Here is a 23,098-nt window from a genome sequence, read left to right as displayed (position 1 = left end):
GAAGTCATTTTGAGGGGTCTGTATGATAGAAAATACCCAAGTGTGACACCATTCTAAAAACTGCACCCCTCAAGGTGCTCAAAACCACACTCAAGAAGTTTATTAACCCTTCAGGTGTTTCACAGGAATTTTTGGAATGTTTAAATAAAAATGAACATTTAATTTTTTTTCACACAAAATTTATTTCAGCTCCAATTTGTTTTATTTTACCAAGGGTAACAGGAGAAAATAGACTGCAAAAGTTGTTGTACAATTTGTCCTGAGTACGCTGATACCCCATATGTGGGTGTAAACCATTGTTTGGGCGCATGGCAGAGCTTGGAAGGGAAGGAGCGCCATTTGACTTTTCAATGCAAAATTGACTGGAATTGAGATGGGACGCCATGTTGCGTTTGGAGAGCCCCTGATGTGCCTAAACATTGAAACCCCCTACAAAGTGACACCATTTTGGAAAGTAGACCCCCTAAGGAACTTATCTAGATGTGTGGTGAGCACTTTGACCCACCAAGTGCTTCACAGAAGTTTATAATGCAGAGCCGTAAAAATAAAAAATCATATTTTTTCACAAAAATGATCTTTTCGCCCCCAATTTTTTATTTTCCCAATGGTAAGAGAAGAAATTGGTCCCCAAAAAATGTTGTGCAATTTGTCCTGAGTACGCAGATACCCCATATGTTGGGGTAAACCACTGTTTGGGCGCATGGCAGAGCTTGGAAGGGAAGGAGCGCCATTTGACTTTTCAATGCAAAATTGACTGGAATTGAGATGGGACGCCATGTTGCGTTTGGAGAGCCCCTGATGTGCCTAAACATTGAAACCCCCTACAAGTGACACCATTTTGGAAAGTAGACCCCCTAAGGAACTTATCTAGATGTGTGGTGAGCACTTTGACCCACCAAGTGCTTCACAGAAGTTTATAATGCAGAGCCGTAAAAATAAAAAATCATATTTTTTCACAAAAATGATCTTTTCGCCCCCAATTTTTTATTTTCCCAAGGGTAAGAGAAGAAATTGGTCCCCAAAAAATGTTGTGCAATTTGTCCTGAGTACGCAGATACCCCATATGTTGGGGTAAACCACTGTTTGGGCGCATGGCAGAGCTCGGAAGTGAAGGAGCGCCATTTGACTTTTCAATGCAAAATTGACTGGAATTGAGATGGGACGCCATGTTGCGTTTGGAGAGCCCCTGATGTGCCTAAACATTGAAACCTCCTACAAGTGACACCATTTTGGAAAGTAGACCCCCTAAGGAACTTATCTAGATGTGTGGTGAGCACTTTGACCCACCAAGTGCTTCACAGAAGTTTATAATGCAGAGCCGTAAAAATAAAAAATCATATTTTTTCACAAAAATGATCTTTTCGCCCCCAATTTTTTATTTTCCCAAGGGTAAGAGAAGAAATTGGTCCCCAAAAAACGTTGTGCAATTTGTCCTGAGTACGCAGATACCCCATATGTTGGGGTAAACCACTGTTTGGGCGCATGGCAGAGCTTGGAAGGGAAGGAGCGCCATTTGACTTTTCAATGCAAAATTGACTGGAATTGAGATGGGACGCCATGTTGCGTTTGGAGAGCCCCTGATGTGCCTAAACATTGAAACCCCCCACAAATGACACCATTTTGGAAATTAGACCCCCTAAGGAACTTATCTAGATGTGTTTTGAGAGCTTTGCACCCCCAAGTGTTTCACTACAGATTATAACGCAGAGCCGTGAAAATAAAAATTCTTTTTTTTTTTTCACAAAAATGATTTTTTAGCCCCCAGCTTTTGTATTTTTACAAGAGTAACAGAATAAACTGGACCCCAAAAGTTGTTGTCCAATTTGTCCTGAGTACGCTGATACCCCATATATGGAGGGTAACCACTGTTTGGGCGCATGACAGAGCTCGGAAGGGAAGGAGCGCCATTTGGAATGCAGACTTAAATGGATTGGTCTGCAGGCGTCACGTTGCATTTGCAGAGCCCCTGATGTACCCAAACAGTACAAACCCCCCACAAGTGACCCCATATTGGAAACTAGACCTCCCAAGGAACTTATCTAGATGTCTTGTGAGAACTTTGAACCCCCAAGTGTTTCACTACAGTTTGTAACGCAAAGCCGTGAAAATAAAAATTCTTTTTTTTTTTCACAAAAATGATTTTTTAGCCCCCAGCTTTGTATTTTTACAAGGGTAACAGAATAAATTGGACCCTACAAGTTGTTGTCCAATTTGTCCTGAGTACGCTGATACCCCCTATGTGGGGGGTAACCACTGTTTGGGCACATGACAGAGCTCGGAAGGGAAGGAGCGCCATTTGGAATGCAGACTTAAATGGATTGGTCTGCAGGCGTCACGTTGCATTTGCAGAGCCCCTGATGTACCCAAACAGTACAAACCCCCCACAAGTGACCCCATATTGGAAACTAGACCTCCCAAGGAACTTATCTAGATGTGTTGTGAGAACTTTGAACCCCCAAGTGTTTCACTACAGTTTACAACGCAGAGCCGTGAAAATAAAACATATTTTTTTCCCACAAAAATGATTTTTAGCCCCCCAAATTTTTATTTTCCCAAGGATAACAAGAGAACTTGGACCCCAGAAGTTGTTATTCAATTTGTCCCGAGTACGCTGATAACCCATATGTTGGGATAAACCCCTTTTTGGACGCACGGGAGAGCTCGGAAGGGAAGGAGCACTGTTTTACTTTTTCAACGCAGAATTGGCTGGAATTGAGATCGGACGCCATGTCGCGTTTGGAGAGCCCCTGATGTGCCTGAACAGTGGAAACTCCCCAATTCTACCTGAAACCCTAACCCAAACACACCCCTAACCCTAATCCCAACGGTAACCCTAACCCTACCCCTAACCTCACCTCTAACCGTTTAATGAACATTTTCTGACAGTCATAAGTGCCACGTATTTAAGTGCCACGTATTTAAGTGCCACATATTTAAGTGCCACGTATTTAAGTGCCACGTGTTTCAGTGCCACGTGTTTCAGTGCCACGATATTTCAGTGCCACGTATTTCAGTGCCACGTACTATAAATACTATAACTATGTGGTTATACGTGGCACTGAAATATCGTGGCACGTAAATACGTGGCACTTAAGTACGTGGCACTTAAGTACGTGGCACTTAAATACGTGGCACGTAAATACGTGGCACGTAAATACGTGGCACGTAAATACGTGGCACTTAAGTACGTGGCACTTAAGTACGTGGCACTTAAGTACGTGGCACTTAAGTACGTGGCACTTAAGTACGTGGCACTTAAGTACGTGGCACTTATATACGTGGCACTTATATACGTGGCACTTATATACGTGGCCACTGAAATATCGTGGCACTTATATACGTATATAAACGTATATTTTAGTGCCACGTATTTCAGGTTAGGGGTAGGGTTTTTTTTTTTTGTTTGTTTTCTTGTGTTTTTCTATAAAAACGCATGCGTCTAAAAACGCATGCGTTTTACCACGTTTACATGCGTTTTTTCACACATGCGTTTTTTTAAAAAACGCATGCAGATAAAAACGCAAGTGTGAAACCAGCCTAAAAGACGCTTTTTATAGCAAAAAAGTTTTTGCGTCTCCACATTTTGAGACCTATAATTTTTCCACATTTTGGTCCACAGAGTCATGTGAGGTCTTGTTTTTTGTGGGACGAGTTGACGTTTTTATTGGTAACATTTTCGGACACGTGACCATTTTTGATCACTTTTTATTCCGATTTTTGTGAGGCAGAATGACCAAAAACCAGCTATTCATGAATTTCTTTTGGGAGAGGCGTTTATACCGTTCCGCGTTTGGTAAAATTGATAAAGCAGTTTTATTCGTCGGGTCAGTACGATTACAGCGATATCTCATTTATATAATTTTTTTATGTTTTGGCGCTTTTATGCGATAAAAACTATTTTATAGAAAAAATAATTATTTTGGTATCGCTTTATTCTCAGGACTATAACTTTTTTATTTTTTTGCTGATGATGCTGTATGGCGGCTCGTTTTTTGCGGGACAAGATGACGTTTTCAGCGGTACCATGGTTATTTATATCCGTCTTTTTGATCGCGTGTTATTCCACTTTTTGTTCGGCGGTATGGTAATAAAGCGTTGTTTTTTGCCTCGTTTTTTTTTTTTTTTTCTTACGGTGTTTACTGAAGGGGTTAACTAGTGGGGCAGTTTTATAGGTTGGGTCGTTACGGACGCGGCGATACTAAATATGTGTACTTTTATTGTTTTTTTTATTTTATTTAGATAAAGAAATGTATTTATGGGAATAATATTTTATTTTTTTTTTCATTATTTTGGAATATTTTTTTTTTTTTTTTTTTTTTACACATTTGGAAAATTTTTTTTTTAACTTTTTTACTTTGCCCCAGGGGGGGACAATACAGATCGGTGATCTGCCAGTTTGCATAGCACTCTGACAGATCACCGATCTGAGGAAAGTGCAGGCTGCTTCACAGTGCCTGCTCTGAGCAGGCTTCTGTGAAGCCACCTCCTTCCCTGCAGGACCCGGATCCGCGGCCATCTTGGATCCGGGTCTGGGAGCTGCAGGGAGGGAGGTAAGACCCTCGCAGCAACGCGATCACATCGCGTTGCTGCGGGGGGCTCAGGGAAGCCCGCAGGGAGCCCCCTCCCTGCGCGATGCTTCCCTGCACCGCCGGCACATCGCGATCATGTTTGATCGCGGTGTGCCGGGGGTTAATGTGCCGGGGGCGGTCCGTGACCGCTCCTGGCACATAGTGCCGGATGTCAGCTGTGATAATCAGCTGACACCCGGCCGCGATCGGCGGCGCTCCCCCCGTGAGCGCCGCTGATCGCGTATGACGTACTATCCCGTCGGCGGTCATACGGGCCCACCCCACCTCGACGGGATAGTACGTCAGATGTCAGGAAGGGGTTAATCAAGCAAGGGATCACCAAAATTAATTAAACACATACAAGATAGTCTTAAGGTGAATCCCAACACTTTGGCTTGCAGGTTTAGTACAAATAAAATATCCTATACAAGGAGGCGATCATGACCGACTGTTGGTAATCAAAGAAGCTAAACGGATTCTGGATACTGATACCTATGGTCCTCTAGGACTTAATGAAAAGCTAGACACATCTGTGTTTTTATGATTTTATGTTTGTGTTGGCCTAATGCATATTGATCTGTATGTATTGCAACAACTATTGTTTGTTTAATATGATGTGATTTATATATCTGTATGCATATTGTTCACGTCAACAAAGTTAAAAAAAAAAAAAAAGGAGTCCTCATTTACAGACAGGATGTTCCTCCTCCCCCTTCCCTGTGAGCATTTTCTTGTGTGTGCAACTGAAACTGAAAGTCACAGCAGATCTCTCTCTCAGAAACCAGATTGATCCTGTTCTCATGTTGTATGCTGGATGTTCTTAATTCTCAATAAATGAACATTCTCTGTTGCTCGTTGTGGACATCACGCTGATTAACCCGCTGCTAACAGGTTATGGGCCCAGGGGTCAAGGCAGTCCCAAACCTGCAGAGCACAGAGATAGAAAGACAACAGCAAACTGAGAAGAAGTAAAATGGCCGCCAGCAGCAACTCAACAAAGTTTACAGTGCCTAGCCTGAATAACCAGAACTACCAATCCTGGAAATTCAAGGTGAAGACGCTGCTGATAAGAGAAGGTACGTGGAAATACACTCAGGACCCTAAGCCTGACCCAGTACCACAGGAATGGCTACAAATGGATCAGAAAGCACAGAGCACCATATCACTCAGTATAGAGGATGATCAGATTGTGCATGTGTGTAAGTGTGAATCTGCAATGGAAATGTGGGAGCAGCTGCAGAAAGTATATGAGAGAATAAATTTAAGTAATAAACTCTATCTAATGAGAAAGCTGTATCAGTCTAAGCTACACAATGACCAGGACATGCAGGACTACATTAGAAATACTCTAGAGACTGTAGAGCGCCTGCGGGGCATTGGTGAAGATATGAAGGACTTCCATGTAGCAGCACTATTACTTAGTGGTCTCCCAGAAAGCTATGATATGCTTGTAACTGCACTAGATGCACACCCAGATGATGAGCTTACATTGGAGTACGTCAGAGGAAAGCTTGTAGATGAATATAAGAGAAAGGCAGAAAATGTGAGCAGCAAGATATGTAACAAGGAAACTGCTTTACAAACACAGGGTGTGCCCACCAGCAGAAACCACCCTAAAGAGACACGTGAATGTTTTGTATGCAAGAAGCCAGGTCATTTAAAGGCTGAATGCAGAGTCTGGAAAGCTAAAAAGAATCAGCTGAAAAAGCAAAACAGCCAACAGAGAGTTAAGAGTGCTGTATCTGGAGACAATGATTCAGTGAATACTGAAGCTGCATTCAAATCAGTCAATGCATTTAACCCCTTCATGACCCAGCCTATTTTGGCCTTAATGACCTTGCAGTTTTTTGCAATTCTGACCAGTGTCCCTTTATGAGGTAATAACTTAGGAACGCTTCAACGGATCCTAGCGATTCTGAGATTGTTTTTTCGTGACATATTGGGCTTCATGTTAGTGGTAAATTTAGGTTGATAATTTTTGCGCTTATTTGTGAAAAAATTGGAAATTTGGCAAAAATTTTGAAAATTTTGCAATTTTCACATTTTGAATTTTTATTCTGTTAAATCAGAGAGTTATGTGACACAAAATAGTTAATAAATAACATTTCCCACATGTCTACTTTACATCAGCACAATTTTGGAAACAAATTTTTTTTTTGCTAGGAAGTTATAAGGGTTAAAATTTGACCAGTGATTTCTCATTTTTACAACAAAATTTACAAAACCATTTTTTTTAGGGACCACCTCACATTTGAAGTCAGATTGAGGGGTCTACATGGCTGAAAATACCCAAAAGTGACACCATTCTAAAAACTGCACCCCTCAATGTGCTCAAAACCACATTCAAGAAGTTTATTAACCCTTCAGGTGCTTCACAGCAGCAGAAGCAACATAGAAGGAAAAAATGAACATTTAACTTTTTAGTCACAAAAATGATCTTTTAGCAACAATTTGTTTATTTTCCCAAGGGTAAAAGGAGAAACTGGACCACAGAAGTTGTTGTCCAATTTGTCCTGAGTACGCTGATACCTCATATGTGGGGGTAAACCACTGTTTGTGGGCACGGCAGGGCTCGGAAGGGAAGGAGCGCCATTTGACTTTTTGAATGAAAAATTGGCTCCAATCTTTAGCGGACACCATGTCACGTTTGGAGACCCCCCGTGTGCCTAAACATTGGAGCTCCCCCACAAGTGACCCCATTTTGGAAACTAGACCCCCCAAGGAACTTATCTAGATGCATAGTAAGCACTTTGAACCCCAAGGTGCTTCACAAATTGATCTGTAAAAATGAAAAAGTTATTTTTTTTCACAAAAATTTTCATTTAGCCTCAATTTTTTTCATTTTCACATGGGCAACAGGATAAAATGGATCCTAAAATTTGTTGGGCAATTTCTCCTGAGTACACTGATACCTCATATGTGGGGGTAAACCACTGTTTGTGGGCACGGCAGGGCTCGGAAGGGAAGGAGCGCCATTTGACTTTTTGAATGAAAAATTGGCTCCAATCTTTAGCGGACACCATGTCACGTTTGGAGACCCCCCGTGTGCCTAAACATTGGAGCTCCCCCACAAGTGACCCCATTTTGGAAACTAGACCCCCCAAGGAACTTATCTAGATGCATAGTAAGCACTTTGAACCCCAAGGTGCTTCACAAATTGATCTGTAAAAATGAAAAAGTTATTTTTTTTCACAAAAATTTTCATTTAGCCTCAATTTTTTTCATTTTCACATGGGCAACAGGATAAAATGGATCCTAAAATTTGTTGGGCAATTTCTCCTGAGTACACTGATACCTCATATGTGGGGGTAAACCACTGTTTTGGCGCACGGCAGAGCTCGGAAGGGAAGGAGCGCCATTTGACTTTTTTTTTTTTTTCCAAACTGTTTATTAGATTTTTCAAGACAGTACAAATCATACCAATCCAATAGTAGTGCAATAATATGACAGAGTTAAATAACAATATAACTGCAACATCTCTCCCCCCCCCCTACAAAATCCAAATTAGAGACCCCCAAACTTTGCTTGCGCATAACCAAGAAGTGTATCACTAAACTGGTGAGTTACCACCTATCCTCTGTAATAAGTACCATTGGGTGTTTTCAAAATGTGCTCTCAGTTTCTCCCTAGTTTCTAGAGGGAGCGAAGGAATAAAAGTAGCCCACGTAGAAAAGAATTTACCCACTTGCTTTTCTCTATTAGTCAGTGCGTCCAACCATTCCATTCTGAATATAAACTGAAGTTTAGTGCGAATGAAAGGAAGTGAAGGGACTAAAGGGCTCAGCCACTGGTGTAAAATGCTCTTCCTAGTCGCCGAAGCCCAAATTATAAGTGTTGCCTTAATGTGTTTGGGCAGTTTGTGAGATGACTCGTCTAGGATATTAAATATGGCCCATTGTGGAGTAAGCGTGAAATTTACTTTACAAATATTCTGTAATTCTTTGTGTACCTCTCTCCATAGTTCCAGAATTTGCGGGCAACCCCACAAGTGATGGTAAATGTCAGTGTTACGAGACTTGCATTTCGAACACAAAAAGACGGTGGAGGGGGACATTTTAGATTGCATGCAGGGTGTAATGTAGGCTCTGTGAAGTATTAAAAGTGCCATGTCCGTGTAACTGCTGTATGGCAGAATCTTTCTCTGTGACATAGTAGCCTCAAAGAGATCTCCCACCTTCAAACATGGCATGTCCCTCAGCCATTTCGCCACTCCTGTAGTTTTCCCTTCCCCCACCCACCTTCTACGTAATAATGAGTAAATGTTGCTTATAGAAGCCGGGTTGGATTTTGCATTTCGAATAAACCCATCTAGATTAATACTCCCCTCCACCCCCCCCATTCCCCCCGACTGACATTTCTGTACTAAACTGCGTGCCTGGAGAAATAAGAATGGTCTATTACTAAATAGTGGGAATCGTTGTGACGCCAATTCAAAGGATAATATAGAGAAATTAGGATCTAAGAGATCCACTGCCTGACTACAACCTTGGGAAGCCAAAAGCTTATAAAAAGAAGGTGCGGAGCCCCTCAAAAACCCCGGGTTTCCCAAAAAGGACTGAAAGGGGGACAGACCATGCTTTAAATTACAAATTTTCCTACATTGTTTCCAAGTTTGCAGCGTCTGCCATAATGATGGGTGTTCATGTATTCCCGTTGGGAGATCTTCCCCATTTAGGTGTAACAAGGCCGGTAAAGAGATATGTGGGAAGAATTGTTGCTCTAGTTCAACATTTGCAAAGTGGGAGACACCCCTAATCCAATCAATTGCATATCTAAAATTGGCCGCTAAATTATATCTTCCCAAGTCAGGAAAATTTACTCCACCTTCTAATCTCGTTGCCTGCAGTCTTGCAAGACTTATTCGTGATCTACCTCCAACTCCCCAAATGAATTTACGAAAGTTTAAGTTTAAAAAGTCCAGGTCTGATCTAGTCAGGAGAAGGGGCAGCGTCTGAAAGGTGTATAACAATTTAGGAAATACTACCATTTTAATTAAGTGGCATCTACCAGAGAACGACAGTGTGAAGTGTTTCCATGAATGGAGAAGGTCAACTATGGAGGAGATTAATGGTTTGTAATTAGCTCTATATAAAATAGATGGGTCTGCAGGCAGTCGTATCCCCAAGTATTTGATAGAATCCTGGCACCAGTGGAATGGGAATAAGGGGTCATCCAACCTCCCGGATCTAAAAACCGCCAGGGCCTCAGATTTACTATGATTAACCTTAAACCCAGAGCATCTACCAAAATTCTCCAATATTTGCATAATGACCGGGATTGCTTTTCCTGGGTTGGCAATAAATAAAAGAACATCATCAGCAAAGGCCGAGATCTTTATAGATGTAGCTCCCACCTTCACCCCCTCAAAAGCTGCCTCGTTCTGTAGTGTTTTTAAAAGGGGGTCTAATGCTATATCAAATAAGAGTGGTGACAAAGGGCAGCCCTGGCGTGTTCCCCGCTGAATCTCAAAGGGACTAGATAGAACATTGTTCACAGACATCCTGGATAGTGGGTGCCTGTAAATTGATTTGACAGCTTCACAAAACCATGGACCAAACTCTCGGAATAATAGCAGATCGTATAGATAATCCCATGCTACCCTATCGAACGCCTTGTCAGCGTCAAGGCTGACCACTATGGTTTTCATCCGTTTGTGTGCTCTGCTATAAGATATGACACTTAAAGCTGTCCTAATGTTGTATGTGATGGATTTTCCGTGGATGAATCCAGTCTGTTGTGGCGAGATCAAATTTGGAATTATTTTCTGTAGTCTATCTGCCAGGATTTTTGTAAAAATTTTAAAATCCGAATTTAATAACGAGATAGGTCTATATCCTTCAACCCGAGTGTGGTCTTTACCTGGTTTTGGGAGAACAATAACCACCGCCTCGTTGAACCGGTCTGGTAAGTGGCCCGATTCAACTATATTATTAAATAACTCGCTCAAATGGGTAGCTATATGTGTTCCTAGGATCTTATAATGTTCATTGCTGAACCCGTCTGGGCCTGGTGCTTTAGAAAGTTTAAGTTTAGTCAAAGTCTGTAAAATTTCTGAGGGTGTAATAGGGGAGTTGATGGTTTCTCTCTCTTCTACCGTGAGCGCCGGGGCAAGGTGGCTTTTAAGGAAATCCCCACTCCCTCCTCCTTCTCCCACCTCTGATTTATATAACTCGCCGAAAAAGGAACGGAATTCATCCACTATCTCTTCATTATTAGTTAAGGTACGACCATTGCGTTGTTGTATTTTACATATTTTCGTTGCTTTCCTGTATGGCCTTGTAAGAGACGCTAGCAATTTCCCCGGTTTGTTACCCCATTTAAAATATTTTTGTTTTTGATAGTCCAAGTTGAACATAGCCATCTCATGGGCCAGAGTGTCCGCCTCCTCCTTTGCCTTCAAAAATTTTTCTTTTGTCAGTGGGGAATTATTCAGTTTAAAATCTTTGTAAGCTTGGGTAACTAATTTTTGTGTTTCCATTGCTCTTTTCATAATTTCTTTTCTTTTATGACTGACATAAGAGATAATTTTACCCCTCAGCACGGCCTTAGAGGCCATCCAAAACAAGTGTGCGTCATCACAGTGGATTTGATTATCGTTTTTATATTCTCCCCAAGACATCTGCAAATATTTTTTAAAATCATCTGATTGGTATAGGTAAGAAGGGAAGCGCCACCTCCTCTCCTGATGAACTGGAAATGTTAGTTTAGATTGGAACGTCACCGGGGCATGATCTGAAATATGAATAGTTTGTATATTAGACTGTGTTACTAGGGGCACCAATGACTCATGTAATAACCAGCAATCTATCCTGGCGTGTGAATCATGTACGTGGGAATAGTGAGAATAGTCCCTCTCCAAGGGGTGTTGCAGTCTCCATATGTCAATCAAATCAAAGTGGTCTATTAATGATTGAATACTGCTCCCCTGCACCGGTCGATAGGTATCTTTAGGGTTGGATCTATCCATGGAGATGTCTGCTACCTCGTTAAAGTCGCCTCCCATGATCACCCTTGATGTATCCCACCCTGCCAACCTCTCTCTCAGTTTAACCTGAAACTGAACCTCAGGTGTGTTTGGGGCATAAATATTGACCAAACTAAAACACATTCCCTCAATTATAATTTTAACCAAAAGAAATCTGCCCAGAGGGTCTTCTAAGGTATCAAGTATCTCATAATTGAGGCCATTGTATATCAATATAGCTACTCCTCGTTGTTTTTTTGTATATGAAGCCTCGGCACAAAGTGTGTATTTCCTACTTAATAGAGAGGGGTGGTTACCCCTGATCCAATGTGTTTCTTGGAGAAAAATGATGTGGAATTTTTGTTTTTGTAAAAAATTTAGGACCTTTTTCCTCTTAACTGGGGAGTTCAGACCATTGACATTCCATGAGCACCATTGTAAGGAGCGGATAGTGGTATCTTTAGTGCCTGCTTGGTCTGTCATTAACCTATCCCCTTTCGGGTGACCACCAGACCCACCTGCAGAAGCTGTAAGTGAGATCCCCACCCATCCCAGCGAGTGAGCGCGAGACCTCCCAGAACCTGAGAATTAAGTATACGCAAGCAAAGTCCCTCCCCCCCTCCCAACTCCCCCCCCCAAATAAACTTTATAACTATAACAGAGACACTCAACCTAAGAGTGAGCATAACATAGAAAATAAACATGCCGTCTGAGGGCAAAAGAGTAATGGCATAAACACGACATCACTTAATAATGACAAATTAGAGCAGCTCTTCCTATTCAGGGTTTGTCAGAGTTAGAATGAGCCCGGGGTGTATCCTGAAGAAATTCCAGAGCCTTTTCTGGGTCACTAAAGGACCGATTTTTACCCTCCATGACAAAGCGCAGAATCGAGGGATATTGCAGGCTAAAGCGAATGTTTTTATCCACCAAGATTTTACAAGCAGGGTTGAAGGCTTTACGTTTGGTCGCCATTGCGGCCGAGTAATCTTGGAACAAAAGTAGTTTGTGGTTCTCAAACAGCAAGGTGCGTTGTTTCCTAAATGCTGCCAAGATGCGAGTTTTATCTTGGAAATCCAGGATTTTAAAGATGACTGGACGTGGTCTATCACCCTCTCCTCCCCTCGGGGGTCCCAACCTGTGTGCTCTCTCAACAGCCATTACACCCGAAGCTGGTAGCACCCCAAGAGCTTTAGGCAGCCACTCAGATGTAATTTTGACTAGCTCCGAGGGAGGGATAGACTCTGGGAGGCCTATAAGTCTCAGATTATTACGGCGAGACCTATTTTCAAGGTCATCTACTTTGTCCAGAAGATCTGAAATAACCTTTTCTTTGTTATCTAATTTGTCTTTGAGGGTCGTGGTAGAGTCCTCCAGGTCTGAAATTCTTTGTTCCACTTCTGCTATGCGTGCGCCCTGGGAGTTAACTTGTGAAACTATTGTGTCCAATGAAGTTTGAAAAGCTGCCAAGCGATTGTCTATCTCAGGCATCAGCCGTTCTATGATAGCAGTTGCAATGGACTGTGGGTTTTCTATATTGATATCGTCTTTTTGTGACAAAGGCGATGCGCCTGCTTGGTTACGTGTGGAGCTTCTGCCAGACTTGGCATTTTTACCCACAAATTTGTCCATGATGAGATGGATGCCTAAGGTAGTTAGTAAAGTTGTCAGTGGTGTCGTTATGCGTAGCAATTACATCCGGGGACGAATTTGGATATCTTTTAGATTATTGCCCTGAGTGGGCTTTCACTCATGACTTTGCATGAATTATACCAGAAGAGTTAAAGGTGCCTCTCACAAAGATGTGGAATATACACTTCAGACAATATAAAGCTGTGGCTTGAGCCAGTACAGAGCCCCAGCAGTGAAGTTGTGCAAAGATCCCAGCAGACTGTAACCAATACCAGGTGTGCTTTCTGTAAGTTCGTAGAAATGTCTCTCCCCACACTTCACACCCCCGCCGGTGTTATGATTATCTAGGATCAAAGATGCTACTCTCCTTCTCCCACACTGGCATTATGTCCTCCAGTGGGTCTCCAAGGAAGTATTGCTCGCAATGTATAGGGCTAAACTATGACTTGCAATCGTCTCCCACTTCCTCAGTGCCTGAGTATTGTGAGTGTCTCCTGTGCCTCACACCCTGTCACAGCGGCGGCAGTAGCAGCTTAATTTCTCTCTCCCCTCCAGCGCTGTGCGGCAGTAGTGATATCCTGCACGCTGTTTGGCAAGATGGCGCCGGCTCACCTCCTTCTTCCCGCGCAGGTCTTCTCGCACGACTGTGACGCCGCTTACCAGCCCGGGGTATATCGGATTCTCACCGGCGTCTCCCGCTCTCCTCCTCTCAGCGGCGATCAACGCTGTCACATGCAGAGCGCTCCCTCTCCTCCGGTTCCTTTACTGCATCCGGCCACTGATTGCCAGAAAGGAGCGGCGCCGCGTGTTATTAGGTATGTGGTGCTGCCTGCACCTGATGACTCCCGGGGAGTCCGGAGAGCCGGGACCACAAAGGGTATCCCTTGTCCGGTCCCTATCCTGGGCTCAATATGAGAAACGGGCGTTAAAGGAGATGTTCTGCGCCCTCAGTCCAGGAGCTCTGATAAAAAGCGGCCATTCACAAGCTCCGCCTCCCGGAAGTCCCGCCATTTGACTTTTTGACATACATAGTGTACATCAGGTTGGTGTGTGTGTGTGTTGTAGTGTACGTCAGCTTGGTGTGTGTGGCGTATACTACAACAGACACACCAACCTGACGTACGCCACACCACACACCAACCTGACATACACTACACCACACACCAACCTGATGTAGTGTCAGGTTGGTGAGTGTGGCGTAGTGTACATCAGGTTGGTGTGTAGTGTACATGTGGTGTAGTGTACGTCAGGTTGGTGCGTGTGTGTGTGGTGTATACTACACCACACACACCAACCTGACATACACTACACCACACACACCAACCTGACATACACTACACCACACACACCAACCTGACATACACTACACCACACACACCAACCTGACGTAGGGTCGGGTTGGTGTGTGTGGTGTAGTGTATGTCAGGTTGGTATGTTGTGTAGTGTACGTCAGGTTGGTGCGTGTGTGTGTGTGGTGTATACTACACCACACACCAACCTGACATACACTACACCACACACACCAACCTGACGTAGGGTCAGGTTGGTGTGTGTGGTGTAGTGTACGTCAGGTTGGTATGTGGTGTAGTGTACATCAGGTTGGTATGTGTGTGTGTGGTGTATACTACACCACACACACCAACCTGACATACACCACACACCAACCTGACATACACTACATCACACACACCAACCTGACGTAGGGTCAGGTTGGTGTGTGTGGTGTAGTGTACGTCAGGTTGGTATGTGGTGTAGTGTACGTCAGGTTGGTGCGTGTGTGTGTGTGTGGTGTATACTACACCACACACCAACCTGACATACACTACATCACACACACCAACCTGACGTAGGGTCAGGTTGGTGTGTGTGGTGTAGTGTACGTCAGGTTGGTATGTGGTGTAGTGTACGTCAGGTTGGTGCGTGTGTGTGTGTGTGGTGTATACTACACCACACACCAACCTGACATACACTACATCACACACACCAACCTGACGTAGGGTCAGGTTGGTGTGTGTGTGGTGTAGTGTACGTCAGGTTGGTATGTGGTGTAGTGTACGTCAGGTAGGTGCGTGTGTGTGTGTGGTGTATACTACACCACACACACCAACCTGACGTACACCACACACCAACCTGACATACACTACAACACACACACACCAACCTGACGTAGGGTCAGGTTGGCGAGTGTGGAGTAGTGTACATCAGGTTGGTGTGTAGTGTACATGTGGTGTAGTGTACGTCTGGTGTGTGTGTGTGGCGTATACTACACACACCAACCTGACGTACACTACACCACACACCAACCTGACATACATTACACCACACACACCAACCTGACGTAGGGTCAGGTTGGTGTGTGTGGTGTAGTGTACGTCAGGTTGGTATGTGGTGTAGTGTACGTCAGGTTGGTGTGTGTGTGTGGTGTTGTGTATATCAGCCTGGTGTGGGCGAGTTCTGTAGTGGAATATCAGGATGTGGCTAGTCCACGGACGTGTGATGAATTCTGAAGCATTCATCCAAACACAGTCCAGGTTTGTCGGGACACGTTTCACATTGGAAACGAGTTTCCTTTCTTATCCCCCTTTTATAACATACCCGGCACCTTTTTCTTTTTCGCCCCTCTCCGGGAAAATGTTGCCCTGGTACAATACAGGAACCTTGAGTTCCAGGGGTGCTGGGGCCCGCTCCTTCCTCGTCTCCAAACATCAGGGCCTTTATCACCGCCTCCTGGAACTGAAGGAAGGTGTTGTTGTTCTGACCTGCACATCGTGATAGCACGTATGCGTTATACAGTGCCATTTGTACGATGTGCACAGCCAGTTTTTTATACCACACCTTCGTTTTCCGCATGGCACTATAGGGCTGGAGGACTTGATCAGAAAGATCAACTCCCCCCATGTGTTTGTTGTACCCCAGGGCACAGTCCGGTTTGTGGACCTGTGCTGGGGTACCACGAACGGTGGTGGCCGTGGTGCCGGGACCATGGATTGTGGTCAAGAAAAAGACGTCCCTTTTGTCTTTGAACTTGACCACAAGCATGTTGCCGCTACATTGGGCTCGGCTCTCACCCTTTGGGAGAGCCTGCTCAATTAGTGACAAAGGGAGACCCCTCTGGTTTCTGCGCACTGTACCGCAAGCGACGGTAGCTCTGGCAGAGAGGGATTGAAAGAGTGGGATGCTTGTATAAAAGTTATCAACGTACAGATGGTAACCTTTATCAAGCAGTGGGTGAACCAAATCCCACACTATTTTCCCACTCACCCCCAGAGCGGGTGGACATTCTGGGGGCTGGATCCTGATGTCCTTTCCTTGATAAACTCTAAAGCTGAGAGTGTACCCTGAGGTACTCTCGCAGAGCTTATAGAGCTTAATCCCGTACCTCGCCCGTTTGCTTGGCAGGTACTGACGGAACTGAAGCCGCCCTTTGAAGAGGATGAGGGATTCATCCACACAAATTTCCCTTTGGGGAATGTACACTTCAGCAAACTTGTTGCTGAAGTGTTCGATGACCGGCCGAATTTTGAACAGTCTATCAAAATTCGGGTCATCGCGGGGAAGGATGTCGGTGTTGTCCCTAAAATGTAGAAATTTATGAATCGCCTCAAAACGCTTGCGAATCATAACCATGCCATATATTGGAGTTTGATATAAAATATCAGTACTCCAGTATTGGCGAATTTCTGGTTTCTTCACAATCCCCATGTGAAGGACCAGTCCCCAATATTTCAACATTTCTACAGAGTCAACGGGACTCCAAGCAGAAAATGATGAAACTGGGTTTTGGGAAAAAAATTGCAGGGCGTACAAATTAGTTTGCTCCACCATGAGACTGACGATTGACTCCGAGAAAAAGACTTTGAAAAAGTCTATTTCCCTGAGGTTGGCAGTCTCAAATTGGATTCCTGATTGGGGAATGAAATCAGGAATCCGTGGAGCAAAATTTTCAGGGACGGGGGTCCAGGTGGGGGCACTAGTGCTAGGTTGGGCGTGACTAGCACTAGGTTGGGGGTTACTCACCCTTGGTTGTGGGTCTTCTCCCCCGGCCTCCGACTCTTCTTCCCTGGGCTCTGGCTCTTCTTCTCTGGGCTCCGGCTCTTCTTCCCTGGGCTCCGGACGATTTCTCGTCCTGCGACTTCTAGGTGGTGGCGAGTCTGTGTCACTGGAGAAGGAAGAGTGAGAGGAATACAAAAAAGTGGGGTCCTCTCCCTCACTATCAGCTTCGGAGGCAATAAAAGAATATGCCTCCTCTGCCGAGTACAGCCTTTGTGACTGGGATGTCTGGGACGAACGGGACATTGTGTGTGTGGTGTGTGTAAAAAAAACTAAGCTTTATTATAGTGTGCGTGTGTGTATGTGCGAGTGTTTAGTGAAACTTTTTACTGCAGGAGGGGACTTTCAGGCGTGGGGGGCTGAGGAGATGCAGGATCCGGCAGCGGCAGCAAGGGGAGCGATCAGCGGGGCGCGGGAGCGATCAGCGAGGCGCGGGAGCGATCAGTGGGGCGCGAAAGCGATCACACGGGAGCGATCAGCGAGGCGCGGGAGCGATCACACGGGAGCGATCAGCGGGGCGCAGGAGCGATCAGTGGGGCGCGAAAGCGATCACACGGGAGCGATCAGCGGGGCGCGGGAGCGATCACACGGGAGCGATCAGTGAGGCGCGGGAGCGATCACACGGGAGCGATCAGTGGGGCGCGGGAGCGATCACACGGGATCGCTGTCAGGTGAAGGGGCCTGAGGAAATGCAGGAGCCGGGGGGGGGGTGATCAGAGTGATCACTGGGGCGGGTGATCACCGGAGGGGGGGCAGAAGGTGGCTGTCAGGAGCGAAGGGAAGGAGGGGGCAGGGGAGATGCAGGAGCCTGCAGCAGGGAAGGGTGATCACTGGGCAGGGGGGTGATTTCCGGGGCGTGGTCAGGGAGTGGAGGTCAGGAGGGGGGGGAAATCGGACGAGGGGGGGGAAATCGGACGTGGGGGGGGGGGGGGGAGTACCGGAAGGCAGACCAGCGGATCGGAAGGCGGCGATCAGCGGACCGGAAGGTGGACAGGTGGCGATCAACGGGGCACGGGGGAGCTGTCAGGCAAAGGGGCCTGAGGAAATGCAGGAGCCATCAGCGGGGGGGGCGGGGGGGGGTGATCAGGGGGGCAGTGGGTGATAAGAGTGATCACTGGGGCGGGTGATCACCGGGGGGGGGGGGGAGGCGTTAGAGGGTGGCTGTCAGGAGCCGGCAGGTGAGATGTAGGAGCAGGCAGGTAAAGTTGATCCCTGGGCAGGGGGGTGATTTCTGGGGCGTGGGAGGGAGTGCAGGGGGGATCAGATGGCGGGGGGGGGGGGAATCGGACAGTGGGGGGAGCGGGAGGCAGAAGGGGGGGAGTACCGGAAGGCGGCAGCGGCGGCGATCAGGCGGCAGCTGCGGTCAGGAGTCGGCAGCGGCGGCGATGAATAGGCGGCGGCGGCGGTAAGGTGGCAGCGGCGGCGGCGATCATTAGCAAAAGGAAAAATCAGAGATGAACTGTATCAGTTGAAATGTAAAGAGTGTGTATGCACAGCTAAGCAAGAACTGCACAAGAACTGTATTCATGTATGGCACAGGCGGCTTGCGCATAGAGACCCAGAAGCAATATGAAAGTTATTTCAAGAACAATTAGCTGACGATATTACAATTGATTCATGTAATCAGACAATGAAGTGTTCCAGCTGTATCAAAGGGAAAATGTTCAGAAAGGCCTTTCCTAAGAAAAGTACTACAAGAACAGAACAACCACTAGATTTAGTACACACGGATATCTGTGGTCCAATGCGTACTCAGACCCCTGGAAAGAAGAGATATTTTCTTACATTTATTGATGACAATTCAAGATATACAGTTGTCTATTTACTTCACAGCAAAAATGAAGTTCCAGAGAAACTTGGAATATATCTAGCTGAAGTACACAACAAGTTTGGAAGAATGCCAAAAACTTTACGTGCAGATAATGGAACTGAGTATACAAGTAATGAAACACAGAGCATTTTAAAGAAAAATGGAATCATATTTCAAACTACTGTACCATACAACCCTGAGCAAAATGGTATAGCAGAAAGAAGGAACCGGACACTCTGTGAAAGCGCAAGGAGTATGTTATTTGATGCAAATTTGCCTACAGTATATTGGGGCGAAGCTATTATGACGGCTTGTTATCTTCAGAACAGACTACCAAGTAAAGCAACAGAGAAAACTCCATTTGAGCAATGGAATGGTACAAAACCAAAACTACAACACATAAGGATTTTCGGAAGTAAAGCATTTGCACATGTTCCCAAAGAAAAACGAACTAAGTGAGAATCTCATGCCAAGGAAGGCATCCTGGTAGGCTACAGTGAAACCCAGAAAGGTTATAGAATTCAACACCCAGAGACAAACAAGGTCACAATAAGTAAAGATGTAGTGTTTGATGAAAACTTTGTGTCGCCCAAGTTTTATGACATTATGCCAGTAGTCCAGATGAAGCAACAACAACAATCTCAATCACAATTACAAGACAATGAAGAAAAGAATGTAGAAGTCTGGCTGGACTCTTCAACCACTGAAGGAACAACAAAAGGCCTAAGTGAACCTGAAATTAGACGGTCGTCAAGATCAAACAAAGGAATACCAGCTAAACGTTTATCCTACGCTGTAAGGACACTACCTGAGTCAGAGCCACAGTCATGGGATGAAATGCAGAAACTACCCGCCCATGAAAGAACAAAGTGGATCATTGCCACGACCTAGGTTCCAAAAATTGAGAACCACTATGGGACTCACAGAATAAGTAGTCGTTGAGTGGGGGTGTTGGCCTAATGCATATTGATCTGTATTAGTTAATAGAAGAGAACAAAGGAAGCTTTCTCAAATATATAAAAGCGATAAATTTATTAGTTACAAAAAACACTCATACAAAAAAGACCAATAAAATAGACATGATACAAAAACACATGAACACGTTATCTGTAAATACCCGTGTACAGAACACAAGAGTGTAAAGAAAGACACCAGGATTAATAGAGGAGCGTACCACATAAACCATTAGCTGTACATGTTCTTAATGTGGACCATAACTAAGGTGCTACCAAGCCAAAATCTCCATGTGTAACTATGAATAAAATACTATGTCTATCACCCTCTGTGTGTCCTATGCCATATGGACACGAGTGGTGAAAGAGCTATAGACCATGCGTTATGTGCACCCTAAGGTCCTAGACACAAAAACCTTGTGGACCCTGGAAACGCTAGTGGTCCTGAAAAAACGGTTATCATATTGAACACATGGGAGGCTGGTCTCACCTGGTATGCGGACGCTCCAGCACGCACCCCGACGCACGTTTCGCTACCTGTAAGTACTTGCTTTATCAAGGGGAATAGTGTGGATTGAGAATGGTTTTCAGGACCTTATATCGTCCTGACAACGGTCATGTGACCATCATGTGATGGTAACCACCCCCCGGCCGTGTTGGACGGCGCACGCCCACATCACTGCAGTCATCTCCCCGCCCCCGCCCGGACCTGCCCAGCCACACATAGGAGCAGGCACCGATAGGTCCCGATCCCATGCGCAGATGGGCGCCGCCGGACGAGAGCGGGTGACCGACCCCAGTAACACTGTTAGCGCGCACCACGGCCAGGGTGTATATAAGGTGACCATATGCTAGATAAAAACTAAAAAATACATGTGTGACACATAAATAAACGATAGAGGTTCTCCCATATAGCAGGGGGTCCAAACTTTTGCAAAAATTCTCCCAATATATTGGTATTGTCCGATCTTGTGTTCCAAATAACCATATAGATCTTTTGCTGCTTGTAGCATATACGGGACTAAGTCATATTGCAGTATTCACTGCTCACTATGGAAGACACCTGCATCATGTAGAACTAGAAAATGTATCCATGTGTGGCACATAAGTATACGGTGGAGGCTCTCCCATGCGACAGGGGGTCCAGACTTTTGCAAAAATTCTCCCAATATATTGGTATTGTCCGATCTTGTGTTCCAAATAACCATATAGATCTTTTGCTGCTTGTAGCATATACGGGACTAAGTCATATTGCAGTATTCACTGCTCACTATGGAAGACACCTGCATCATGTAGAACTAAAAAATGTATCCATGTGTGGCACATAAGTATACGGTGGAGGCTCTCCCATGCGACAGGGGGTCCAGACTTTTGCAATTGTTCTCCAATATGATGGTATTGTCCAATCTTATGTTCTCAAGTGACCATATAGATCTTATGCTGCTTGTAGCATATGCGGAACTTAATCATATTGCTATATTCACTGCTCACTATGGAAAAACCTGCATCATGTGAAACAACAACAAATAAAAAAAGTGTGATTAAAACCAGACACAAAAACACATACAAATAAAATACAGGATGGTAAAGGGGAAAAACAATAATATATTGGATGGGGAGATAATTCTACAAAAATGCAGCGAAATTCAGGGATTCATTTAGCCCAGCCGGTTTCATAGTTCCCAATGTTACAATCCATCGCAATTCACGTTGCGCTAACAGCTTTTTAACATCCCCCCCTCTAATGCCAGTGTGTATGACATCTATACCTCTTACAAAAAATTTTTTGGATTGCAATTATGTACCATACGGAAGTGCCTCGGTATTGTTTTGAGGGATGACACATCTTCTACTGTTGCCGCAGCCTCAATGTCACGCACGTGCTCTCTAATGCGTACTCTTAACTCCCTAGATGTTAACCCGATATATATAAGAGGGCAACCACAAGTAGCGTAGTAAATTACATTCTGTGTACTACACGAGATATACTCCCCTATTTTGTACTCTTTATGATCCACTGACGCAAAAGATGACGTTTGGCATGTATTACTGCATGCCAGACAGTGACCACATTTGAAAAATCCTTTTCTGGGTTGTGTGTTGCCAAAATACTTTTTAGTTGGGGCCACATAGTGGCTCCTGACCAATAGGTCTCCAAGATTTTTTGCGCGTCGGGAAGTCATAAGAGGTCTGTCTGACAGAAAGGGTCTCAGGGAGGATTCCGCCCCAAGCACAGGCCAGTATCTAGTCAATATGTCTCTCATGCTGTCCCACTCATGGTTATATGTCGAAATAAATCGTATGTTGTCATCCTTTTTCTTATGCTTTTTTTGATACAACAGAGAGGTGCGGGACACTGACTTGGCCTTATTATACCCGTGCTTAATGCACCTCCGACTATAACCTCGATGTTGAAACCGTTCTCTCAAGTCTGAAGCCTGCATTTCGAATCTCTGGTCTGTCGAGCAGATCCGCCGCATCCTCAGGAACTGTCCAACCGGGACGGCCCTTACTGTAGACTGGTTGTGCGCAGTCGTGGCGTGAATCAGTGAGTTGACAGACGTTTCTTTGCGAAAGACATCAGTCTGGATGGTGGATGTGTGGTCCACCTCCAGGCTAATGTCCAGAAAGTCAATTTTGGTCCTGTTATATTTGTATGTCAACTTGATGTTATAATCATTTCTATTCAGATCCGCCATGAACTCCTCCAGCTGCTGCACTGTCCCCCGCCAAAACATCAAGATGTCATCAATATAGCGTAACCAGCACAGCACATGGTCCGCGGCCCCCGACCCGGCGTCACCGAAAACCAACCTCTCCCAGAAACCCAAAAAGAGGTTAGCGTACGCCGGGGCACAGGCCGCGCCCATGGCTGCGCCGCGCTTTTGTTGATAAAACTGATCTTTAAAGGTGAAGAAGTTGTGCGTGAGGACAAAGTGCAGCAGCTCAAGAATGAGCTCACACAGGGGGCCGTCCAAGTTGGAGGTCCCGAGGAAGAAGCGGACCGCCCGAATACCATCATCATGGTTAATGCAGGTATACAAGGTTTCTACATCAGCTGTTACTAGAATAATATCACGACCCACAAAGGCACCGTCAACCCTCGTGAGGACATCCGTCG

The sequence above is a fragment of the Ranitomeya variabilis genome, chromosome 1 (assembly GCF_051348905.1).
Source record: "Ranitomeya variabilis isolate aRanVar5 chromosome 1, aRanVar5.hap1, whole genome shotgun sequence".
Classification (NCBI taxonomy): Eukaryota; Metazoa; Chordata; class Amphibia; order Anura; family Dendrobatidae; genus Ranitomeya; species Ranitomeya variabilis.
Note: the sequence above shows the minus strand (reverse complement) of the source record.